This window comes from Nylanderia fulva, unplaced genomic scaffold (assembly GCF_048542155.1).
Source record: "Nylanderia fulva isolate GAGA-0341 unplaced genomic scaffold, ASM4854215v1 Scaffold1136, whole genome shotgun sequence".
Lineage (NCBI taxonomy): Eukaryota > Metazoa > Arthropoda > Insecta > Hymenoptera > Formicidae > Nylanderia > Nylanderia fulva.
In genome coordinates, this window is record NW_028189342.1 from 9279 (window position 1) to 26853 (window position 17575).

At 28.8% G+C, this 17575-nt stretch overlaps 1 long non-coding RNA gene and 1 pseudogene across 1 annotated transcript; one reads left to right on the plus strand and one right to left on the minus strand.

Annotated features, from left to right (window-relative positions):
• Positions 1–375: 375 nt before the first annotated feature.
• LOC146724837 (frizzled-10-A-like) lies at positions 376–15821 on the plus strand (annotated as a pseudogene).
• On the minus strand, positions 5083–6181 carry LOC146724838 (uncharacterized). The gene is made up of 4 exons (XR_014926179.1): positions 6060–6181; positions 5911–5970; positions 5242–5290; positions 5083–5155 (listed from the first exon to the last, which is right to left on the minus strand). It is a non-coding gene; the product is annotated as an uncharacterized LOC146724838 (long non-coding RNA).
• Positions 15822–17575: the final 1754 nt, after the last annotated feature.

Genomic DNA, 17575 nt, shown 5'->3' on the forward strand with positions numbered 1-17575 from the left:
CTTTCTTTGTTCCTAATTACGCTTGCGGGATCGGTCCTATAATCCTCGGCAGTTGGGCCTCGAGATAATAGGGCCCGCAGTGACGGCAAAAAGTGGAAGGTGCAGGAGAGAACCGTCCGACCCCCGTCCCGCCCCGCCCCTTTCCAACCAGCGGCCGTCAGTCGGTTGCCGACCATTGATGTGAATGGACGCGGTGGGTCGGTGATGTGTTTTGTGTTCCGCGGGAATGCGAGTCCTTTATCGCGAGCGTCGAGTACAAAATTCCATGGACAAATTTTATATATATATATATATATGTGTGTCTGTGTATTATTATTATTATTATTTATACATACATTTTGTGTGGAATAAGATGTGAATGTCATCGACATTAAAATGATATCGCTCGTGGCGATGATGCTCATTCTATCGGCGGTATTGGGTCCGGGCCAAGGATGGAGTATCAATCATGGACATGCTAGGACCGAGCCGAAATGCGAAAAACTCAGCGTATCCTTTTGTCGGGGGCTACGTTATAATTTGACGGCGATGCCGAATTTTATGGACCATGAGGATCAGCGACAAGCTGAACGAGGGGTATATAATAAAAATTTTAATTTTGTTAAATTATTAAAAAATTTGCAAATGCATATATACACACACAAATTAATATATTATATTATTTTTGTATGTATAATTTTTGTAAAAATATACCAGTTTATTTTATAAAGTTGCTGCAACATTTTGTTATCACATTATTGCAGCAATATTTCATATTTATATATTTCAGCAATATTGCTGCAACCCTAATAGCTCATCATATCCGAAAGACATTCAGAGGATATCCAGAGGACATTGGAACATCCTCAGGATGTTCTCTGAACGTCTTCGGGATGTGTACTGTTAGGGAATATTGCATTGCAATATGCAAGATTGCAATATTACTGCAATATTGCATCACAATATGCAAATTGCAATATTTACTATTGCTGTAATATTGGATCGCAATATGCAAGATTGCAATATTGCTATTGCTGCCATATTGCTGCAAGATCCTGTGCCGCGTATGGGTAATAATAATTTTAATTCCTAAAATTTTCGCTATTTTTTCTCTTTTAGAATGGAATATATTAAAAGGGGTAGAAAATATTTTTTTGAAAAAAATTTTATACCATAAAAACACGATAAATAGACTCGAATAATTTATCGAAATAATAGAAAATTTCTGCCTATTTTTGTAAAGATCGATTTATTTATTGAAAAAAGAAATTTTATTAAATAAAAGTAAAAAATTAATTATTTTTTTAACACAAAATCTTCCTCTCTCTTCTTATTAATAAGATTAATACAATAGAAAACAATGATCAAAAATTGAAAACATAATGAATACATACACAAGTACATGTGCATATAGATTTAGGATCATATGTTATTTTTTCTGCATATATGTAATAATAACATATCTGCAAGAATGTGAATTTTTAAAATAAATTTAAAATAAATAAATTTTTTTTTACATAAATGAAACTCTTTTATACTTAAACTTTATGTATAAGGTGATTCAGAAGAAAATACTATAAAATATTTTGAAAGGTGATAATATATATTGAATAGTAAAGTAAAAAAATTTATACAAATATATGTGAGATAGATTTCTTAATAAAGGTATACTTTGAATTGCAAATAATGAAATTATGCCGAATGATATTAAATAAAGATAATTCGCATCTGTTGATTTATTTTTAAATACTCAATTATAAAAAAAATTAAAAAATGCTATACAATAATTAAAACAATACAATATAAGACCAACTTACGAGCAAACAAATAGGTGTGATAAAATAAATTCAAATTTATTAGTAAATATTGAACTTAAATTCTTATATAAATTAAAATTTAAACTTAAATTCTTTACATCATCATAAGGTAAACGTTTCGACTTACTTAGTCTTCTTCAGTACAATAATCAATCTGCCTTCACATAAACTAAATTAATTAAAAATGGTAATAATTCAATCGACCAACTCTGGCAAATAAGTAATTTTATTGACTATTCATAGTTATTTCGTTTTCATACTATCATGTCATATTCTAAGATCAAATTTTTGTTTTTTAAAAAGTTGTGATTTACTTTGGTTTAAGAACATAGCACTTGATACGGCCGAAACGTTGTGAATAGTCAATAAAATTACTTATTTGCCAGAGTTGGTCGATTGAATTATTACCATTTTTTAATTATCATCTGGTGACTTTATAGTTTTATATCGTAAATTAATTAAATTGGTATATCAAAATTAGCGATTGTGCTGAACGAACTATCCCTACATGTTATAATAATAGTGCAATCTTTTGCTTTTTGATTTTAAAAAATGCTATTAATATATCTATCCAATATATCGATTAATGTTTACAATAGAATAATCAGTACGATTGATCAAATCTTACAATTAGTTCAACTGATTAATTAGCAATATTGGATTAAAAAAAATTATCTTTGTTCTATGCTTTAAAAAAGAACGCATATTGTTTAGTTTCCTAAAATTATATATTTATGATATTAATGCAGCTTGATAAAAAAAATTTCTCTCGAAAAATTCAATTCAAGTTCTATAAATTGTAACATATATTGTATAATATATATATATATATATATATATATATATTATCTACAAAATATATTTAAAATTTTGTTTAATCTATATTTTTTAGAACAAGAAAGATAAAAAACATTAAAAACCACCAAGCATATTAAAATTGAAACTTCAAGCTTCAAAATTAAAAAAAAATTTTGTCTACGATTTATATGATTTTTTCGCCGAATTTCAGTGGTTTGAAAATAGCCAAAAATTTTTAAGTATGAAAAGTGTTTCCTATTTTGTTTTTATTAATGGTGTATATTAGTTTTATTAGTGTATATTATTTAGTTTGATTAGTATATATTATATATTAGTTTTATTTTTGTTTTGAATAATTTACATACCTGTATATATTTTATTGATGAATTGATTCAATGGATTTTTCATTCATGAAATAACCGCGTGGAGAAAAAATTGCTCATTCGCTCTAATGCATGCGCGTGTATAATACACATATATACAGGGTGTCGCATTTTAATGTCCCACCCTAAATAATTTTTATTTTTGATTGTAGAAGAACATGTTTCAGACAAAAATTGCAGGTTTCGAGGGAGACATAAGATATAATTACCGAAAACTGAATATTTTACATTTTATGTCAAAAAATTGGCAATTTCGAACCTTTATAACTTAAAAAGTACTTAATGAAAAAATATTTTATTATAGGGTTTTGGAAAGTTTTTGAGATAAGCTACAAGAATATGCAATAAAAAATAGGTGGTTTTGTTTAAAAATTGAAGGTGTCGTCACGTGACCCTCAAACAACTATTGAAAATCAAACTAATGGTGCCATCTTATACCCTCGAAATCATACTTACAACTTTTATCTGAAACATGTTCTTCTACAATTAAAAATAAAAAAGAGAGTTATTTGGGGTGGAACATTAAAATGAGACACCCTGTATGTACATACATATACACATTCACACATGAGGGAAAGAAAGGTATTTATAGTTGAGGAGGGGGTTTACTCTCGCTCGTTCACAGTTTTATTATCGTAATAACATTAAGGCGGCTTCCTTTGAAGCCGCTCGAAGCGAGATAGCTCTGGACGAGCAAACTGCGTATTTTTATAACAGCTACGTTCCCCAGTATACGGCGTACATGGAAGCGAGTGCGTGCGTATGAGAACATTGACGGATACATATGCGGATTTGATAAGTACTTTTTATGCGAAGTCTTTCGAGAAGTCGGGAATAATAATGATAAATCGAGGCGAAAATTGTGAAATTCTTAATTTTTAATTATTAAAACTTTTAGTACAAATTTTATATGCAATTATATATTATACATGTATAATTAAATTAAATTTATGCAAATAAAAATAAAAAATAAATTAGAAAATAAAAAATTAGAAAATAATAATAAAATTTTTTACAAAAAAAAACTCCCGACTGCTGCCAACAAAGTTTTAATGTTTAAATTAGAAAATAATGTTTAAATTAGAAAATAAATAAAAAAAAATAATAAAAAAATTAGAAAATAAAAAATAAAAAACAATTAGAAATAAATAAAAAAATAAAAAACAAAACAAAAATTAAAAATAATAAAAAAACAAAAAAATTATAAGTATAAAAAATAAGCTTGTAAAAGTTGGAAATAATCACACATAAATAAAGTCTGTTGTTTATTATATAATTTTTCTTATTTAAATTTATTGTTATCATACATATTTAGCGCTATATAATTTACAAAAATTTCAGATTTTTGAATTCAAAAAATTTTTTTAATTATAATTATTATTATTAATTCTACAATTTACAAGAGCAGTCGGGAGACGCCGCGCGTCTAAAAACTGTAACGTCCGTTGAGTATCGATATTTGTGTTTGTGTCTATTTATTACATAAAACGTGCGCGTGCGTATATGTCTCAAATTTAGCGCGGCGTCCTCCCGACTGCTCTTGTAAATTGTAGAATTAATAATAATAATTATAATTAAAAAAATTTTTTGAATTCAAAAATCTGAAATTTTTGTAAATTATATAGCGCTAAATATGTATGATAACAATAAATTTAAATAAGAAAAATTATATAATAAACAACAGACTTTATTTATGTGTGATTATTTCCAACTTTTACAAGCTTATTTTTTATACTTATAATTTTTTTGTTTTTTTATTATTTTTAATTTTTGTTTTGTTTTTTATTTTTTTATTTATTTCTAATTGTTTTTTATTTTTTATTTTCTAATTTTTTTATTATTTTTTTTTTATTTATTTTCTAATTTAAACATTATTTTCTAATTTAAACATTAAAACTTTGTTGGCAGCAGTCGGGAGTTTTTTTTTTGTAAAAAATTTTATTATTATTTTCTAATTTTTTTATTTTCTAATTTATTTTTTATTTTCTAATTTTTTTTTTCTAATTTATTTTTATTATTTATTTTCTAATTGTTTTTTATTTTTTATTTTTTTTTTGTTTTTTATTTTTTATTTTTTATTTTCTAATTTTTTTTATTATTTTTTTTTTTTATTTATTTTCTAATTTATTGCTGTTCTTATGCTGTTTCTTCATTCTTTTGTCTCTCTGCTTCTTCATCCTACACATGTAAAAGTTTTATTATGTAATATATATATTACAATGTATATAATATAATAATAATAATAATAATAAAGACACACATACACTCACCATGTGACTGCAATGTTCTATATTCTTTCCAAATATTTTTCTGCTACAATTTTTTAAATTAATATAATATAATATAAATAGAGAGATAAATAAAAAAAAAATAGCTAGATAGATAGATTGATAGATAGAGAGAGACAGATGACAAAGACAGATGACAACAATATCTTATATCAAATACATAAACTTGTACGCAGTTATAATTATGGCTTTGACAAATATATTAACTTTCTTATGGCTATATAAGTTTATACATTATGTAATCACAAGTAAGTTTATATATTTGTATAGCCTTAATTATTATTACATATGTGAATAATCTTTTGTAGTAGATAATTGGCTATGTAAGTTAATATATTTGTCTGCATTGCCATAATTATTGGTGCGCTAATATCTTTGTATAACTATAAATATATTTGTATACATATTTTTAATTAATTATATAATTATTATATAATATACAAATAAGAGAAAAAATAACTATATACATTTATACAATTATATATGTGGATATTTATAGCAATGTGGCTACGTAGCAAATTTAATAGCAAATAAGTGGCTACGCAGACAAATATAAATTCATATAGCCATGTTATGACTACAACAGATTAATTATATTATTAATTATATTATATATTTTTATTAATTATTAATAACAAGACTTACTCGTTTTCTATTATTAATAATGTTTTCTTCTTCATATATCTTCAAGCGAGTATCTTCTTCCTACATATAAATAAAGAAACAATAAATAAATAATAATAACAATATTCTAAATAAAGAAAAAAACAATAAATATAAAAGAAGAAACTTACTCCTTTATTTATATCTTCTTGAGATATATCCATAATAATACACTTCACTTAATATTGTTGTTGACAATAACACGCAACAGGTGACAGCTAACCTATCCTATCAGTCCCGTCATTATTACTTCGAGATGCATATACCAATGTCACCAACATTCCCTATCCGGATACTACAACGAATCTCATTGGTGAATCATTTTTCCTCTTAGGTTCACACAGCAGCCAATGAGAGACCGTATTGACGAAATAATACTCATTTTTCACTTTTTATTAATAGAATAAATAACGATAATAATACGCTTTAAACCTTCCTTGATTAATAAGAAACTTATGTTCCAAAGTTGATATAAAACTATGCAGTAGTTATCGAGAATTAAGGTCACGACCGATCCGGGCTCGATGAAACGCATACTTCCTCTCTTTTCGCCAACCTACGGTTGGCAGCAGTCGGGAGAAAAAATAAAAGAGAGATTTACTAAAAATGGGAATAATATTTATATAGATTTTTAAAAATAAATTCTGATGATATAATATGATAGACATACTAAAAGATTACAAGATTCTCTAAGTATATTTTCTTGTACATATTTTTGTTGATTAGACGAATCCGCTCGTAAAAATTGCGCACGTTTAATTTTCGAGATGTCGATTCTATAATAAAAAATACGAAACGAGCAGTTTTTGCACCTTTCCACAAGATATAACATTTAATTAGGATGTAATACAAAGGCTACGACAAAATGAAGTTTTGTAAAAATATGAAAGATCGAACCTAAAGAAGTGTATCAGAAAAAAATTAGATCATAAAATTGTAAGTATATTTTTTGCGCTTATATTGTTATATTAATACAGAAATCTTCAGAGATTAAAGTAAAATCAGTAAATGGCTCATTTTTTTCATAAAAATTAGTGTATATATATTACTTGGATCATTTAATTACTATACATACGCAGGTATATTAATGAATGTGTAATCAGATTTATAAAATTTAAAATGGCGGATCAAAAATTTAATATTATAATTATATTTTATTTTAATATTAATATTTTATATAATTTTTATTACAAATTTATTTTATATTCAAAGTCGTATATTTCAGAAACTAAAGAATAACACCACATAACATTTATAAAGCACACAAATACTTGCACTTTCTATTGTAAGTTAATGTGTCAACATTAAATTAAAGTACATAGAGAAAGATGAGCAATTGCGGTTAAAGAAATTGTTTTTTGTCACATTTCTTTTCTTAAATACAATTTTTCTTAAATAAAAATCATCAATCTTTCTTTAAATAATCATCGATCTTCCTTTTAGCAACGTATAAGCGAACCATCTATTAACTGATACAATATCTTATTAATAATGTGATAACAAACAGAGCACATATATTTGCAGTCTGTTGATAACATATATGATTGTTTACATTCACAGATTATCTACATTCATCGTCCATAATATATATATGGTACATTGTGTGAGCGTTATGAATGAAGCTTAATCAAGAAATATAATTTACACTTTAAAGGCTTCTGGCTCCTTGAAAACTTGAAAAGTTAATAACCTTTAACTTACAATTAGCTTAATTAATTTAAAATATATATTAATTTTTAACTTTAACTAGTTATTTTTGACCTTAAACTTATTAACTTTTTCCTAAGTTAATTTTTTTATCTTTGAATACCATTATTGTTTTTTACGTTTTTAAGTTATAAACGTATTATTTTTTAATTAAAGTATTATTATTAATTATTTCCATTTATTCTCATCAAATGTATAATTACTAAAAAATATATTTCTATATAAAAATCAAAATTTCTTTCTATTTGTTATTATAAATTTTAAAAGAATTAACAAACAAAATTCTAATTTAATATAAATAATGTTTTTAAAAATAACTTTTGATTTAACTTCAGTTAATTTAATCTTAACTTAACTGAGTTAATTTGTTGTTCATGTAAACTTTTAACTTATTAATTAAATTAATTTTATAAGCAACCAACCTTTATATAACTTAATTTAATTTAAAAGATCATTAACTTACCCAACCTTGATTTTGCGGTTGTTGATTGACTGTCAAGGGAAAAGAACAGTCTTTTTAAGGTATTTCAAAAATATGCTAAAGCCACCTCTAAGTAATGTTTTTATCGAATACCTTTTCCCATTTAAAAATGGCATCTAAGAATTTTCAACGTGTGCTTTCTTGTCTTTGACGTCACATCTAACACGGCGAGGATCTAGGAACCTTAAAAGAAAGTCGTTTCCTAATTTTTGGCCAGATTGGCACCTGTTGATTTTTATGTTTCTCAAGATAAAATTGGTGATTGAAAGGGAATAACTATATATAAAGATTTAAAGACGATATTTAACGCGCCATTATAAAGCATTAAAATACAATTTCCCAGCAGGAGTTTTCCAAGACCTTTTAGCAGCTTTACAAATGAATAACATACATATATTCTATTGACTTATATTCTTTAAAAGAATATTCTATAAATAAATAAATAAATATGCATATATATATACACATATATATGTAGAAAATTGAATAATAAAATTTTATTTCATTTTTTTTTGTAGAATTTGATTTTTTATTGCATCAGTCTGGGAACTTTTTGAAAGCACTCTGCATAAATATTTTGATAATAAGATAATTAATATAAACTCTGCTAAATAACGTGACAATACATTAAATATTATAAATTATTATAAGATTAATAATAATTAATTTAATTATTATATATTATAATTAATATAATGATATAATATAATTATATAATTAATACTTCTTGATGAGAAAATAGATATGAAAACTTCTAATTTTATCTTAAAATATATGTACATATATCTGATCGCATTTTTGCACAAAGTCTTTCAGCTTGATATTGTGTCTGGATAATTTATTTTGTTATTCATAAAACTTACAAAGAGCCTCACTGACTCGGATCAAGACAGAACAATCGTGCTGTGTAAAGACAAAAGCGAGAAAAAAAGAAATAAGTTAAGTCATCCGTCTGTTCTCTCTTTCTTTCTTCTAGTTGCGAATTGTCTGTTTGAAAGGCCGCTTTGAAAATTCTTTGAAGGGACTATATAAATGAGATATTACACGTTGTTTCCTACTTCAGCTCTTTCTGGTCATTGCCGAAAAAGAATAAAAAATAATGAATAAACCGGTCTACGCACATTTCTTTCTCTCAGAATCGTTATTTCGCTTCTAAGGCCACGAGATAAGGCGAAATCTAAAATTGTAAAAAATGATTACACAAATTATACGTCAAATAATAAGTATAATTTCGTTGAATTTATCATCGTAAATTAGGAGGAGAAACAATAGAAATTATTTTACATTTTTATTGAAATATCAGACATATATTAGTTGTTTGAATTCTCTTCTGTGTACGTTTAATTATACATATTATTATTAACTAAAATATTATATAGATTTGTATAAAATAAATTATATTAATTATTTCCTTAATTTTTTTAATACTACTGCAAAGATTAGAAAAATATACATTTATGTCAACCAATATTTTTGTCATATCAATTCATTCAGTATATGTTTATGCGAGAAGACAGAAAAATGATTGAACGCGATTTCCAGATAAGGCTTTTCTCTGAACCGGGTTCTCGGCCGGTCCAATCCTTGATTGGTGAGAAGAGAAGCACGATACGGGGCCTGAGATGAAAGGCTTCGGCGTTACAGGTTACCACGTAATTTCATGAGGCTATAATTGGGGGGTGCATCGTGGATGAGAGGAACACAACATCGTGTTCGTGTATGGGCAAATCTAGTAGAGGAAGGAAGAAGAAAGCGGCTTTGGTGGGCCTCGCATGAACGTGCGAGGATTCATTAGGATCGAGGCGGGAAGAATGGGCGGGATAATTACCCCCCCAATGCTCATCGCTCGTTATATTTTCATAGAATCAAGTCTCCTTCCCTGCTTCATCGTCGGAGGATGCATTATCTTCTCGTCCTCTCCATCTCTATCTCCGTCGTAGGCTTTGTCCTGTGTTTATAAGATGAAGCAATGATGGAAAGATACCTAAGCAAAGTTTTTCTAAAAAATGCACCACCTAATCTAGTCTAACCTATAACCAAGTACATAAAAAAAATTCCGAATCTATATACGGAATAAAGAAAAAATATTTAAAGAATTATAGAAAGAAAACAGGCCGATAAAAGCTAAAGCGCGGAAACAGCTCGAATAAATGTCTTATCAATAAAATCCTTTAACTACTAATTCTAAAAATCGTGTTCTCTATAATCTCTAATTTACGTCTTTGACATGAAAAAGATGAATCCCTTCCGAATCGATTTCAGCCGTTTTAAGAAACTTATTCATACACACACACATATATATATATATTCGGAACATCGGATCGACATAATAAACATTGACCAATCAATATAGATTCAATATATAAAACCGCAATGTTTATGTGCTGCTCGGGTTTGATAGTTATTCATTCTCTGCATCCCGTCCTGTTTCTAATTTTGTTTAAAATTTTGGTAAATTTATTTTTTTTTTTCATAACCTTTCGTATATGACATATATATATATATATAGGTCAGACGTTGTAAAAATGCCATTATACGAAAGGTTATAGAAAAAAAAATAAGGAGATTTACCAAAATTTTAAACAAAATTAGAAACAGGCGGGAATGCAGAGAATGAATAACTATCAAACCCGAGCAGGCACATAAACATTGCGGTTTTATATATTAGATCTATATTGATTGGGTCCAATGTTTATTATGTCGATACGATGTTCTGAAATAACAATGTAGACCGATGTTGGTGGCGTCACGCTGGTTTATCGATGGCCATGTTTGATAAAATGTTGTATTTTGCATTTAGCCAACATTGCACCAAAAATTGTAAAATGATAATTGATCGTACAAAAACATTGGCCCAATATATTAGACATACCGTCTCAACTATCTAAATTCTAGATATTGGTCTCATACGTTTCCCAATGTATGACCATATATCTGTATGATAATAAATATATAATTTTTAGTAATATTAATTTCAATAATCACAGATCTAAAAATAAATGGATGTCAATAAATTTTTAGAACGTAACGTTCTAATATGCGATTGTTGTCAAAAAAATGATACATTTCATATAATACAATCTTAGAAAGTTGTTCCACAGGCATAAGTGGAGAGAAAGAGAATGACAAATTCTAATGAAGGGCTAACTTCACTTGTCTCAAGCATTTAGTTTATTGTTAGTTTGTTTTGGAGATTGAAGCACTTTTAATATCTGATATTCAAAAAAATGGTTTTGTAACTATAGCAAAAATTTTTTAGTGCAAAAAAATTAACTAAAGTAGCAATGATTAGCACATATTGCAAATCATGTATTTTTGCACGGAATCAATCTAACTGACAGACAGAATTTACATCTGAGCTATTTGTGAATTTAGGAAAGAAGTTTTTCTGTGGCACCTATCTTAGTGACTAACTGTGTAAGATCAAACATATTTGTTAGAAAGTTGGCTGTGATCACAGAAAAAAATTAGCAGCGAGAGACAAATAAATATATAATCTTGACACTTAATATAGTTTGTATAATGCACTTAATCTATGTAACTGTGATTTAACTGTCTTGCGTTCAACTGTCACGCGTGCAACTATGTCATACGTGTAAGTCTGCTCCGATCCTGCCGGATGCTGATTCAGTTTTGTAACTACAACTAAATTAATAACTAAATAAAAATAAATTAATTGTAATAGTAATAATACACGGAGGAAATTTTACATTAAAAATTACTATGGTGTGTAATAGTTGTGGGCCATCAGACCCAATTCTATATAAGTTAAAGTCAGTATGACATAGTATATGTAAAACTAAAAATTAACTGTCAATTAATGTAATTTTTAGTTTTACATAGAACTTTAACTTAAGTTATAGTAATTTTTAATGTAAAATTTCTTCCGTGTATTATTACTATTACAATTAATTTATTTTTATTTAGTTATTAATTTAGTTGTAGCTACAAAACTAAGTTAGCTATGATATTTATAATATATTGATATATGAGTAATTTTTTAGCTGTAGCTACAAAATAAGTTGGCTGTGATATCTATAAAATTGATATATTATCTTGCTAACAGTTATAATTAACAGCTATATTTTTCACAAAAATTGTTCTAGCTGTAGTATTGAAATTCATATTTATCCAATACAGTGATTAATATTTAGCAATAGGATTAAAATTTTCTAGCAGATATTGCTAGAATTTAAAACTGCTATAAATTCTTTCTGTGACAAATGATATTCTATTAGATACAAAAAATAGCTATAAATTTTTTGTTGCAACAATTAGAAATCATACCTACATCTGCAAAACATTTTTTTGAGTGGAATATTATAACTCGGGCTTACATATATGTTAATGAATTGGCAAACATATAGATGGTATAATTGTAATCAAACTATAGGAGAAAAAATATACAAATCCATATGTACTTTTCATGTCATACATATTCTCATCGTCCTTCTAATCGTGTTACTTACAGCTGACGACATTTATGCCACTGGTCCATTACAACTGTTCGAGACACCTTAGGCTTTTCTTATGTGCCGTCTTCGTCCCAGTTTGCTCAGAGCATGTAGCTATGCAAATACCGGCGTGCAAGTCTCTTTGTCTTTCCGTAAGAAGAGACTGCGAGCCGGCTTTAACCAGTCTCACGTTGCCGTGGCCACACATGTTGGATTGCGACCGTTTCCTTGATCGTGGTAAGAATCTATTTATCATCGAGTCATCATTGTCATTAATTAAAAAACACCGAAATTTAATGTTATTATTCAAATTGGTCTCTCTCCCTAATTAACACTCTTATATTATATTATAGGAAACACACTGTGCGTGCAACCACCGGACGAAACGTTAGACGACACTAATTCACCGACATTGCCAATTATTCAACCGCAATGGCCAGCGATGCATGAACAATTGAAGACTTCTACGCGAATACAACAGCAGCAACATCAATGTCCACCTCATTTTGTGCAGATACCTGATGCAGAAATGGTTAGGATTTAAGTGCATAATTAAAAATGATTAGATGACCAAACAAGAGTGATAATAATAAAAATATATATATTTTTGTAATTTCTTGCTGCTCTGTATTTCAGATTTTTTGTGCACCACGTTGCGGCACCGATGCATATTATCGCTCAGAAGATAAGAGATTCGCTGAGCGTTGGATGACCGGTTGGGCGTGGTTATGTTTCCTGTCGACGCTCTTCACATTGTTAACTTTCTGGATCGAGCCATCCAGATTTCGTTATCCCGAAAGGCCAATAGTTTTCCTGGCGCTCTGCTATAATCTCCTTTCAGCGGCTTTTATTATTCGGGGTGCGGTTGGTGCTGAAAAGATCAGCTGCGTCAATCAGATTGATGGACCAAGTATGTTCCAGTAAGTATGGATATAGATTCTTTCATATGTAATAAAATTTTGATATTTTTTTTTATTCGATTTATCTATTGAGTAGATACGCGATGCTTTTGAAGAGTGTCCCTGTACTATCTGGTGGTTGGTCAGTACTATTTGGGATTAGTGTAACACATGTGGCAGTGCTATGTGGTTGTGGCTCTTGTGCCAAGAATTGAGTGGAGCAGGAAGCTCTTCACAACATTTCATCCTATCTTCACGCGGCCGCATGGATTTTTCCGATATTCCTTACAGGAGGTAAGACTTTTTAGTCTGAGATAATTTTTTTTTCTATGTACAACGCATACCTATTTTATCGAGCACAATACAATTATGAAGGTTTTTCTGAATATAATCAGAAAAAAATTAAGTATTCCATTTAAAAGAACTAAATTAACTTTTAAATAATCTTGAAAAATTTTATTCCAATAAGTCACAATGTTATATTCCCCTTCTTGAAATTCTATAATTTTTGTCTGATATATTTTTCTTAAATCCTCATTTCGAGATATTTGACTGTCAAAAGGAACAGCCTGCATATTGTAGCAATTTCTCTGCAAATTTTTGAGTATATCTTATTTCTCTATACAGGAAGTTTGCTATCGCGCAACGTGGTAGCGGACGAATTAACCGGATTGTGTCAGATCTCTGATGAATCGGCATTATGGTTGGAAGTGATGCCGCACGCCATACTGCTATTGCTGGGCTGCGTGCTTGGTGGTATCGCTGGAAGTGCTCTGGTCCGCGTGCGAAGGGCTGTACGTTGCGCCGGACGCAGCGCAACCAAGCTAGAACGTTTGATGACGCGGCTAGGTATCTTCGCACTGTTATACGCGTTGCCAGCGCTGGGCGGTCTGATCTGCGTGCTGCACGAAGCCTCGGTAAAACCGCGATGGCGAAAATTGGCGCTACTCGCCGCCCTGGATTGCCGTACGGCTCAGAACTGCGCTCCAGGTCCGATCTATCAGGCCGCCGGTCTTGAGATCACTCTTCTCAGGCTCTTCTTGTCTCTCGTGATCGGCGTCACTTCCGGCATGTGGGTATGGTCTAGCAAAACCTGTCGCGTCTGGAGCAAACTCCTTACCGCGCCCAATAAGCCTATTAGGATGCAGAAGTCTCATCTTCAAAGCTTTAAGCAAAACGCCACTGTTGCTTAAAAACTTTCAAGTTGGATCGCTAAAATCTGTATCGATCATAACTTGATCTAATTTGGACAAAATCTGAAGAACATTATATATATAAGGAATTTAAGTTTGAATCTTGTAGAGATATTTAATGATAAAACGAAAAAAGATTTTATATATCTTATACTTTAAAAATTAAAGTAGGGAATGGGCTAATAAGGCTCTTGGGCTCTCGCCGACCATGTGACGTCGTACAGGCGAGAAAACACGCTAAAAATTCTTAGATGTCATTTCGAAATAAAAAAATATTTCGATGACACAGCTTCAGATGACTTCAACACGCTTTTAAAATACCTCAAAAACTAGCCTTTTCCCTTTATAATAAATATTAACAGTTGTAAAATGACTGTAATATGAGGCCCAGTCTGTCTGGTCCTTGCACATATGCGCAGTCATTCTACATGACACATTGTTGATTAATAACTGTCAAAAGAAAAGTAATTTTCGAGGTATTTTAAAAGTGTGCTAAAGCCCTACCTGAAATAGTATTTCATCAAAATATTTTTTCATTTAAAAATAGCATCTAATAATTTTCAGCGTGTTTCCTCGCCTCTGACGTCACAATCCAACATGGCGGCGGTGCGAAGATATAAGCGGGGAACACACACTTTTGCATAAGCACATAAGCATATATACATAGGAAATTTGATTGGTTGAATTTTTTATGCATACGTTTATAGACCAATCAAGATTATTATGCTTACGCTTATGCGCCTATGTAAAAGTGTGTGCTTCCCGCTATAGGCCGGTATTCATAGTTCGATCTTATATTTAAGATTGTCTAAGGCCGGGTCTACAATAGATGTAGTAAGCTCTAAGCCTTAAGAAATTGATCAATCACAGTCAATTATTCCCCTCATTCTTGATTGTGATTGGTGAATTTCTTAAAGTTTAGAGCTTACTACATCTGTTGTATATTAGCCTTAGGCCAGATCTACAACAGGTGAGTAAGCTCTAAGCTTTAAAAAATTCACCAATCACAGTCAAGAATGAGGGGAATAATTGACTGTGATTGATCAATTTCTTAAGGCTTAGAGCTTATTACATCTATTGTAAACCCGGCCTAAATATAAGATCGGACGAAGATTTTAAATATGAATACCGGCCATAGTTTGTAAGAGAGATTTTATATATATATATATATATATATATATATATATATATATATAAAATTAGAGAACGCAGTAATTTATGTTATTATGATTTTATTTATCCCGAATTATACTATAAAATAGTTATAATATGTATATAATTATTGCCAAGCATATAATTATTATGCTTTTGTATATATATATATATATATATATTGTAAAAATTTATACGAAACTTTTATTTAAAATAAACTGGTCCCCAATTTAGGAACAGTTTATTTAAAGACCTTAGAAATAAGCATTTTTCATGTTTTTATGAATAAACATAATATACACTTATAAAAAAATTTATATATATATTTAAAAATTCATCAATTCAGTGAGGATTTATAATTTAAAATATTTGCCATAAAATAAATCCTGCTTATAGAAATATATGAATCATACTCCTTTTGTTCCTACATATTTTGTTTTTTTATTATTTATAGATAAAAGATAATTTTTTGAAGAAAAATATCTTTGAAAGTTATTTTTTAAGCATAAATAATTTTTTTATTATTCTGAACTTTAATAATAGTAAAGATTATATTTCGACCCATAAATTATAATACTTTTAATAACTTTAATAAACATGTCTTATTAATATTTTTATTTAAATATATACTTTTTATTTTCGAATTAGTTCAATTTCATCTTTTCTGTTTGTTTCTAATCGAATTAAGTGACATTAATTACAGCCGTGATATTACTTTTAAGATTGAGAGTTCAACAGAGGATTTTGTTAATGGTAAGTGATATTAACATTTATATGTTATATAATCAATTCAAATATTGTAATACATAAATTGGGTATGTATAATAAAATAATATCTAAATGATTAAGAAATAAAATCTTACTCTCACTCTTGTTTATATATTTTTAATGCTATATATATATATATCTTTCTTTTGGTGTTTCTATCTTTATTAATACTAAAAATATATACAGAGATATACATAAGATATAAAATGGAAACTATATATGTAAAAATAATTTTTTGCTAACTAAACTTTTTTACTAAAATATTTTTACTAACTTAGCCCTATTTTTTTATACAGGGTGTTAAAAAAGTGTCGCATACGCTCAGTACCATTCGATAGGGAATCTAAGAATCTAAGAATCTAAGAATCTAAGAATAAATGTCTAATACTATTTTTCGATCTGATGAATAATTTTACCGCAATTAATTATTGTAATCAGTCAATCAGCGCGGAGTTACAAGTCAGAGCGGGCGCGCGAAGTTAGCTGCGGCGCGGCGGCAACCGCGCTCACGTATGGTACGCAGTTTTACTTTTTCATAGCATAAAAAATATTTCATTTAAGGGTCGGCAGGCGACATGGTGGAGACGCCTATCGGCCGGCCGGGAATTACGGATTCTTATTTTCCAGATATTAGCAAAAATATTGAATGAATCTTATTAAATTTAGGATATTCTTAATCAGTAAGCTCATTTGTAGTCCTCTAAAGAGCTATTTTATGAAAAAAGATAAAAATAAAAATTTTTAATAAACTTGGGGGAATGCACAGTTAGGAACGGGTAAGGTTGGGTTAGCCGCGAGTCCGTATTTTATTTATTATAAATTTTTAAGAGCGAAAATGTAAAATCCGGCCTTTTAGAGGACTGCTTTATTATATAAAGAATATATTAAAAAAAAATTCACGAAGTTATGTCACTTATTTTATGAAATATCTGGACGATAAGATTCTCACTAGATTCATAAGGAGCAGGGGAAATTTCTGTGGTAACATGCTGA